Source organism: Rutidosis leptorrhynchoides, chromosome 5, assembly GCF_046630445.1.
Source record: "Rutidosis leptorrhynchoides isolate AG116_Rl617_1_P2 chromosome 5, CSIRO_AGI_Rlap_v1, whole genome shotgun sequence".
NCBI classification, from domain to species: Eukaryota; Viridiplantae; Streptophyta; class Magnoliopsida; order Asterales; family Asteraceae; genus Rutidosis; species Rutidosis leptorrhynchoides.
In genome coordinates, this window is record NC_092337.1 from 93,718,258 (window position 1) to 93,728,597 (window position 10,340).

The following is a 10,340-nucleotide window of genomic DNA, read 5'->3' on the forward strand; positions in this document are numbered from 1 at the left end:
CCCCTATTCTCGCTATTCCTATTCGTTCTATCCCGGCATCCAGTTCTTCAGTCCCACAGCCAAAATATAGGCAGACAGCCAGGATAAGCGTTAAGCGATTCTTTGAACCTAAACGTCCTAGAAAATAGACCAAACGATGCGCTGCCGTATTAAACCATGGGATCATATAATGTTTTGTATAATATTATTAGTGTGGTTTGCTTAATGTTCGATGTAAGATAAGCATATGTAAAATAGTGAAGTGTGAAATGCAATAATTTTCCATGGTTAAGTATTATTTAGATGGTAGTAATTGATTCTGTACTAAGCTATTAAGTATGGACATTAACGGGTAGGTACTACCCTAGATATAATTATAAAACGCTAATAAGAAGAAAAGGCTTTTATAATAATACCTGGTTCATATTATTAATAAGCTATAATGTACTGTAAATATACACTACATCTATAATATTCCATGTGAATAATTATTTCCTTTTCATTCTTATAGAAGAATATGGCGCGATTGAACCGAATGACGGAACAAGAAATCCAGGAACTCATCAATCAGCGAGTGAACGACAGAATGTTATGGGTCGAGGCTGCAAGAGGTGCTGCAGTTAACCCAAATCCTCGTGTGGGGTGCACTTACAAAACTTTTCAAGCTTGCAAGCCCTCATCATTCAGTGGAACAGAAGGACCGATCGGTTTAACCCGGTGGATAGAAAAGATGGAAACTGTGTTCAAAATCAGTGGTTGTGTTGAAAAGGACATGACCAAATACGCATCGTGCACTTTACAAGATAGTGCACTCACGTGGTGGAAAAATTATGTGAAGGCTGTAGGAGGAGATGTAGCTTATGATACTCCGTGGGAAGAATTCAAAACAATGTTAATCAATGAATATTGTCCAAGGAACGAGGTTAGGAAGTTGGAAGATGAGTTACGAAGTTTGAAGGTTATTGGTACTGAAATCACCAACTACAATCAGCGATTCATGGAATTAGTTTTGCTATGTCCTGAATTGGTTCCAACCGAAGAACGGAAGATTGAAATGTACAAAGATGGTTTGCCCAAAAAGGTCAAGGCAAATGTTACAGCATCGAAACCTAAGACAATTCATGAAGCTATAACCATGGCAAACGAGCTAATGGATCAGGTCATCATGGATAAGAAAGTATCCAATACTGATGTGAAGGTATCAGGTAACAAAAGAAAGTGGAATGGAAATTATGATCGAGGTAACCAACAACAATCTTTTAAGAAACAAGAAACCCCGAAAGGTGCGGGTAGTGGTTCAGGTTTTGGTTACAAAGGACAAAGTCCTTTATGCAACCGATGTCACAAACATCACTTTGGTTACTGTAGTGTGGTATGCAACAAATGTAATCGATAGGGTCATCTTGCTGAAGATTGTAGGGCTCTCGTTACGAATACAAATGGTGCCAAGACTCCTGCCACCAACGCAAATAGAACTGCTTTGGCTACCATTACCTGTTTTGGTTGTGGAAAACAAGGCCACTATAAGAGCCAGTGCCCGAATCCAGAGAAGAATATCGGACCTGCACGTGGAAGAGCATTTGTTATTAATGCTAAAGAGGCATGTGAAGACCCGGAGCTTGTTACGGGTACGTTTACCATTAATAACTTATCCGCATCTATTATATTTGATACTGGTGCTGATAGAAGTTACGTGTGTAGAGACTTTCACGCTAAATTGAATTGTTCATCATTACCTCTCGATGCTAAGTACATGATTGAGTTAGCTAATGGTAAACTAATTAAAGCCGATAAAATTTGCCGTGATTGTAAAATAAATTTAGCCGGAGAAACGTTTAAAATTGACTTGATACCCGTAGAATTAGGAAGTTTTGATGTAATAGTCGGCATGGACTGGATGTCCAAAATAGGAGCTGAAGTTGTGTGCGCCAAGAAGGCAATTCGCATTCCTCGTAAGGATAAAACGCCAGTAATGATTTATGGAGAGAAGGGTAACTCAAAGCTAAAACTCATTAGTTATTTGAAAGCTCAAAAGTGCTTGAAGAAAGGGTGCTATGCTATCTTAGCACATGTTAATAAAGTCGAAACAAAGGAAAAAGTGAAGAGCATCAATGACGTGCATGTGGCAAGAGATTTTCCTGAAGTCTTTCCGGAAAAGTTGCCGGGATTACCTCCATTTAGATCTGTAGAATTTCAAATAGATTTAGTACCAGGAGCTGCACCAGTGGCTTGTGCTCCATATAGACTTGCACCGTCCGAGTTAAAAGAACTTCAGAGTCAGTTAAAAGAATTACTGGATCATGGATTCATACGACCAAGTACTTCACCGTGGGGAGCTCCGATTCTATTTGTTAAAAAGAAAGATGGATCTTTTAGGATGTGTATAGATTATCGTGAATTAAATAAGTTAACTATCAAGAATCGGTATCCACTACCGAGAATTGACGACTTATTTGATCAACTCCAAGGATCATGTGTGTACTCAAAAATTGACTTAAGGTCGGGCTATCATCAATTACGTGTCAAAGAAGAAGATATACCGAAAACTGCTTTTCGGACACGTTATGGTCATTACGAATTTTTGGTTATGCCGTTTGGATTGACGAATGCGCTAGCTGTATTCATGGACCTCATGAATCGAGTTTGTAGTCCGTATTTAGATAAGTTTGTTATCGTTTTCATTGATGATATTCTTATCTATTCCAAGAGTGAGCAAGAGCATGAAGAGCATTTAAGGTTGATATTAGAGTTGTTGAGAAAAGAACAACTATATGCTAAATTTTCTAAGTGTGCTTTTTGGTTGAAAGAAGTTCAATTTCTTGGCCACGTTGTTAGTAGCAAAGGAATTCAGGTTGATCCAGCAAAAACTGAAGCCATTGAAAAATGGGAGACTCCTAAGACACCAATGCAGATACGTCAATTTTTGGGTTTAGCCGGTTATTATAGAAGGTTTATTCAAGATTTTTCCCGAATAGCTAAGCCGTTGACAGCGTTAACGCAAAAAGGGAAGAAATATGAATGGACTTCTGAGCAGGAGAGTGCATTTCAATTACTAAAGAAGAAGTTAACTACGGCGCCTATTTTATCGTTACCAGAAGGGAACGATGATTTTGAAATATATTGTGACGCTTCGCGACAAGGTTTTGGTTGCGTTCTTATACAACGAAAGAAAGTTATTGCATACGCATCCCGACAATTGAAGATTCACGAGCGGAATTATACGACGCATGATCTAGAACTGGGAGCAGTCGTGTTTGCATTGAAGATATGGAGACACTACTTGTATGGGGTTAAATGCACTGTGTTTACTGATCATAAAAGCCTTCAACATATTTTTGATCAGAAACAGCTGAACATGAGACAACGTAGGTGGGTCGAGTTAATAAACGACTATGATTGTGAAATTCGTTATCATCCCGGGAAGGCGAACGTGGTGGCCGATGCTTTAAGCAGAAAGGAACGAGAACCAATTCGAGTACGAGCGATGAACATAAAAATTCGCATGAATCTCAACTCACAAATCAAAGAAGTTCAACGAGAAGCACTTACTAAAGAAAATATAGGAAATGAAATAATGAAGAAGTATGAGAAGCAACTCGTTATGCGGGAAGATGGAATTCGATATTTTGCAAATCGTATTTGGGTACCGAAGTTGGGTGGATTAAGGAAGTTGATATTAAATGAGGCACATAAGACAAGATACTCGATACATCCTGGAGTTGGAAAGATGTACCAAGATCTTAAGACACATTATTGGTGGCCTAATTTAAAGACAGACGTTGCAACATATGTTGGGGAATGTTTAACTTGTTCCAAAGTCAAAGCTGAACACCAGAAGCCGTCAGGGTTACTTCAACAACCAGAAATCCCAGAATGGAAATGGGATGGTATTACCATGGATTTCATCACGAAGTTACCAAAGACTGCCTGGGGATACGACACCATTTGGGTGATTGTTGATCATCTCACCAAGTCTGCACACTTCTTGCCTATAAAGGAAACGGATAGAATGGAGAAACTATTACGATTGTATATAAAGGAAGTTGTTTCAAGGCATGGAATACCTATTTCCATTATATCCGATCGTGATAGTAGATTTACATCAAAGTTCTGGCAATCACTACAGGAGGCCCTAGGAACTCGTTTGGATATGAGTACCGCGTATCATCCGCAAACTGACGGGCAGAGTGAAAGAACAATTCAGACTCTTGAAGACATGCTCAGGGCATGTGTGATCGATTTTGGAAACGGATGGGATAAATATCTACCATTAGCAGAATTCTCGTATAATAATAGTTATCATGCGAGCATTAAAGCTGCGCCATTCGAAGCATTGTACGGAAGGAAGTGTAGATCTCCTATTTGTTGGAATGAAGTAGGAGATCGACAATTAACTGGTCCCGAGATCATACACGAAACGACTGAGAAGATAGTACAAATCAAGGAGAGATTGAAAACAGCCCGTAGTCGCCAAAAGAGCTACGCCGATGTTCGAAGGAAACCATTAGAGTTTCAGATCGGTGACATGGTTATGTTAAAGGTGTCACCTTGGAAAGGTGTAATACGTTTTGGAAAAAGGGGTAAACTAAACCCAAGGTATGTAGGCCCGTTCAAGATCATCGAACGCATTGGACCGGTAGCTTATCGACTCGAGTTACCGCAACAACTCGCCGGAGTACATAATACCTTTCACGTCTCAAACCTTAAGAAGTGTCTTGCAAAGGAAGACCTCACCATTCCTCTTGAAGAAATCCATGTCGACGAGAAACTACAATTCATCGAAGAACCAATCGAAATCATGGATCGTGAAGTTAAACGGCTCAAGCAGAGCAACATACCGATCGTTAAGGTTCGTTGGAATGCTCGAAGGGGTCCCGAGTTTACTTGGGAACGAGAGGATCAAATGAAACAAAAATATCCACACTTGTTTTCCGATGACGCAAAATAGGTACAATTTTAAAATTTCGGGACGAAATTTATTTAACGGGTAGGTACTGTAATGACCCGCACTTTTTCGATCGTTCTATACTTATAAGATTAATATTTATATAAATTAAACCTTACCAACATGATAAGCAATCCAAATTGTTAAGATTTATGTTTTTGAAAAGAGTTTTACACAACGTTTGACCGTCTAGTTTGACCGATGATATCACGAACTATACAATATATGATAATTATACATACATATTTAACATGATCTAAGGATGTTTTAATATCTCATTTTGTATTAATAACAAAAAGTCATAAGTATATTTTGAAACTACTAACTTAAGTTTTCAAAACAATAACCATACGTAACGTTATTTGACATAAATACTGATGATTTATAATGTTTATACATATATCGTATAAGTAATGTATTTAATCATTTTTAAAAGGCTTTTATACATAAAACAATATAAGTATATTTACAAAAGATAGTTATATTTGAATTCTCGTTCCGTTTCCTCAATAATCCTATACGTATATCTAGGGTACTATACACAGCTTCTAGAAGTATTTACTATTGGTATATACCAATAGAAATCTTCAATTATTGGAATAATATGTCATTCATGACATAATAAATTTTAACTTATCTTAGATATTTTCACTAAAAACCAAATTTTCAAGCCTATAAATAAGCACCATTTCTAACTCATTTTTACACATTCATTTTCCAAATTTTACTTCCAATTTTCACACACACTTGCAAGAACTCTCTCAACTTTTATTTTACTACTTCTTTCCAGCAACTTTACATTTTAAACTTGAGGTAAAAACTCTACTTCAACTCTTTTTCAATTCATATATTTATAGCTATATATATAAGAGTTTATAAACTAGAACATAGTTTGAATGATTTCAAACTTGTTTGCAAACTAAATAGATCCTTCTAACTTAACTTTTAAAATACTTCAAGACCTGTAATATAACTTAAAAATATGCTAATTTAACAAGGTATAACTTGGTTTTTCAAAGAACACCTTAAAAACTGTTTTTATGACGTCGGAGTGCAACCGGGGGCTGTTTTGGGTTGGATAATTAAAAACCATCTTAAACTTTGAATTGGAGGTTTATTTTCTGGAAAAATGATTTTTACTATGAATATGATAACACATAAAAATTTCATGATTTAACTCAAAGTATAAGTATTTTTAGAAAAATAATCATTTAAGGTTGTTTACATGATGGAAAATGATTAACTTCATAAGTTTCACTAAAGTTTGACCTATGACCTGTGATTTCGAATACAAACTAAGGTATTTACAGTTCATAGTCTTAAAGAGGGACTCGATCCAAGGAAGTGGCAAGTTGAATCAACGAAAACGGAGTTGTAACGAAGAAACTATGACCAAAACGAGATCGGATATCTAAGACTAGTTTGGCTACGAAAATAATTGGAGAAAATTAAATAAATCACATCTTTTTAAAATAACATGATATTTTATATATATGTACTCATAATTTAATTTTATATGGTTCAGGATCACCCGTAAACAATACGAGAAGATTAATCATAAGATCCCATGATTGTACGCAACACGTCATTTGACAACACCGGTACTTTATGTACGCAACACGTCATTTGACAACACCGGTACCATGGGTCAAGATTAATCTCGACCAATACATATACGATGGGGGTTTTTATTTATTTCATTGGGGGTTTATTAAACACCTAAAAATGAACCATTAAAATTGAATTACTAACATCGGACTGCTAACTACGGACTAAGAAATTATTAAAACTATTAAAAGTATAAAAAGTATACATATGTGACGATTGTTTAAAATAGAAATATATTGATAAACTATATATGGATAGGTTCGTGATATCAATCGGAGACCAAGTCGAAATTACATATCTTCAAGACGAAAGTGAGTATATAGTCCCACTTTTAAACTCTAAATATTTCGGGATGAGAATACATGTATTTTATGTTTTACGTTATGGACACAAGTAACTGAAAAATATATTCTACGTTGAGTTGTACCACTGGCATACTTCCCTGTAGCTTGGTAACTAATATTTACAGCGGTATTGTAAACGCGAATCCTGTTGATAGATCTATCGGGCTTGACAACCCCAACCGGACTGGACGACCAGTATTCAACGGTTGCACAGTACTTCGTTTCGTGACTACACTTGGTACAGTGTAGTAAGATTTCATATTAAAGGGAATATGCGACGTGATTAATTGTTAAGTATGGTTACCAAGTGCTCAACCACTTAGAATATTTTTATTAAACTGTTTATATACGAAATCTTGTGGTCTATATATATATTGCTGCCGGCACTAAACCTATATCTCACCAACTTTATGTTGACGTTTTAAACATGTTTATTCTCAGGTGATAATTAGAAGTTTCCGCTGCATTATGTTGAATTTGAGCAGGATCTTGCGTACGCATATTTGTGTCAAAAATAAGACTGCATATCCAAGAACTTGTGTTGTAAAATATGCTAGAAATCGTGTTGTTATCATCATTTGTAAAGTTTGTAAGTCGAAGATTATCGCTAAACGATAATCATCTTTATTTCGTCCAAAGCTTGTATCAAAAATAAGAATCATGGTTTGTAATGTATAATATATGCAGTTTTTCTTTTAAAAATGTCGCATATAGAGGTCAATACCTCGCAATGAAATCATACGTTATCTAACACGTTCTTACGGTTAAGGACGGGTTATGACATCTTTAGCAAAACGTTTCTTCAAATTCGAGACGTGGAAAGTGTTTTGTACAGCCGCGAGTTGTTGAGGTAACTCTAGTCGGTAAGCTACTGGTCCGACACGATCAATAATCTTGAATGGTCCAATATACCTTGGATTTAATTTCCCTCGTTTACCAAATCGAACAACGCCTTTCCAAGGTGCAACTTTAAGCATGACCATCTCTCCAATTTCAAATTCTATATCTTTTCTTTTAATGTCAGCGTAGCTCTTTTGTCGACTTTGGGCAGTTTTCAACCGTTGTTGAATTTGGATGATCTTCTCGGTAGTTTCTTGTATAATCTCCGGACCCGTAATCTGTCTATCCCCCACTTCACTCCAACAAATCGGAGACCTGCACTTTCTACCATAAAGTGCTTCAAACGGCGCCATCTCAATGCTTGAATGGTAGCTGTTGTTGTAGGAAAATTCTGCTAACGGTAGATGTCGATCCCAACTGTTTCTGAAATCAATAACACATGCTCGTAGCATGTCTTCAAGCATTTGTATCGTCCTTTCGCTCTGCCCATCAGTTTGTGGATGATAGGCATTACTCATGTCTAGACGAGTTCCTAATGCTTGCTGTAATGTCTGCCAGAATCTTGAAATAAATCTGCCATCCCTATCAGAGATAATAGAGATTGGTATTCCATGTCTGGAGACGACTTCCTTCAAATACAGTCGTGCTAACTTCTCCATCTTGTCATCTTCTCTTATTGGCAGGAAGTGTGCTGATTTGGTGAGACGATCAACTATTACCCAAATAGTATCAAAACCACTTGCAGTCCTTGGCAATTTAGTGATGAAATCCTTGGTAATGTTTTCCCATTTCCATTCCGGGATTTCGGGTTGTTGAAGTAGACCTGATGGTTTCTGATGCTCAGCTTTGACCTTAGAACACGTCAAACATTCTCCTACGTATTTAGCAACATCGGCTTTCATACCCGGCCACCAAAAATGTTTCTTGAGATCCTTGTACATCTTCCCCGTTCCAGGATGTATTGAGTATCTGGTTTTATGAGCTTCTCTAAGTACCATTTCTCTCATATCTCCAAATTTTGGTACCCAAATCCTTTCAGCCCTATACCGGGTTCCGTCTTCCCGAATATTAAGATGCTTCTCCGATCCTTTGGGTATTTCATCCTTTAAATTTCCCTCTTTTAAAACTCCTTGTTGCGCCTCCTTTATTTGAGTAGTAATGTTATTATGAATCATTATATTCATAGATTTTACTCGAATGGGTTCTCTGTCCTTCCTGCTCATGGCATCGGCTACCACATTTGCCTTCCCCGGGTGTTAACGAATCTCAAAGTCGTAATCATTCAATAATTCAATCCACCTACGCTGCCTCATATTCAGTTGTTTCTGATTAAATATGTGTTGAAGACTTTTGTGGTCGGTATATATAATACTTTTGACCCCATATAAGTAGTGCCTCCAAGTCTTTAATGCAAAAACAACCGCGCCTAATTCCAAATCATGCGTCGTATAATTTTGTTCGTGAATCTTCAATTGTCTAGACGCATAAGCAATCACCTTCGTTCGTTGCATTAATACACAACCGAGACCTTGCTTTGATGCATCACAATAAATCACAAAATCATCATTCCCTTCAGGCAATGACAATATAGGTGCCGTAGTTAGCTTTTTCTTCAATAACTGAAACGCTTTCTCTTGTTCATCATTCCATTCAAATTTCTTCCCTTTATGCGTTAATGCAGTCAAGGGTTTTGCTATTCTGGAAAAGTCTTGGATGAACCTTCTGTAGTAACCAGCTAGTCCTAAAAACTGGCGTATGTGTTTCGGAGTTTTCGGGGTTTCCCACTTTTCAACAGTTTCTATCTTTGCCGGATCCACCTTAATACCTTCTGTGTTCACTATGTGACCGAGGAATTGAACTTTTTCCAACCAAAATGCACACTTTGAAAACTTAGCGTACAATTCTTCCTTCCTCAATACTTCTAACACCTTTCTCAAATGTTCACCGTGTTCTTGGTCATTCTTTGAGTAAATACGTATGTCATCAATGAAAACAATGACAAACTTGTCAAGGTATGGTCCACACACTCGGTTCATAAGGTCCATGAACACAGCTGGTGCATTAGTTAAACCAAACGGCATGACCATAAACTCGTAATGACCGTAACGTGTTCTGAAAGCAGTCTTTGGAATATCATCTTCTTTCACCCGCATTTGATGATACCCGGAACGTAAGTCAATCTTTGAATAAATAGACGAGTCTTGTAGTTGATCAAATAAGTCATCGATTCTCGGTAGTGGGTAGCGGTTCTTGATGGTAAGTTTGTTCAACTCTCGGTAGTCGATACACAACCTGAATGTACCATCTTTCTTCTTGACAAACAAAACAGGAGCTCCCCACGGTGATGTGCTTGGTCGAATGAAACCACGCTCTAAAAGTTCTTGTAATTGGCTTTGTAGTTCTTTCATCTCACTGGGTGCGAGTCTGTAAGGAGCACGAGCTATTGGTGCAGCTCCTGGTACAAGATCTATTTGAAATTCAACGGATCGATGTGGGGGTATTCTCGGTAATTCTTTCGAAAATACATCAGGAAATTCTTTTGCGACGGGAACATCATTGATGCTCTTTTCTTCAGTTTGTACTTTCTCGACGTGTGCTAGAACAGCATAGCAACCTTTTCTTAT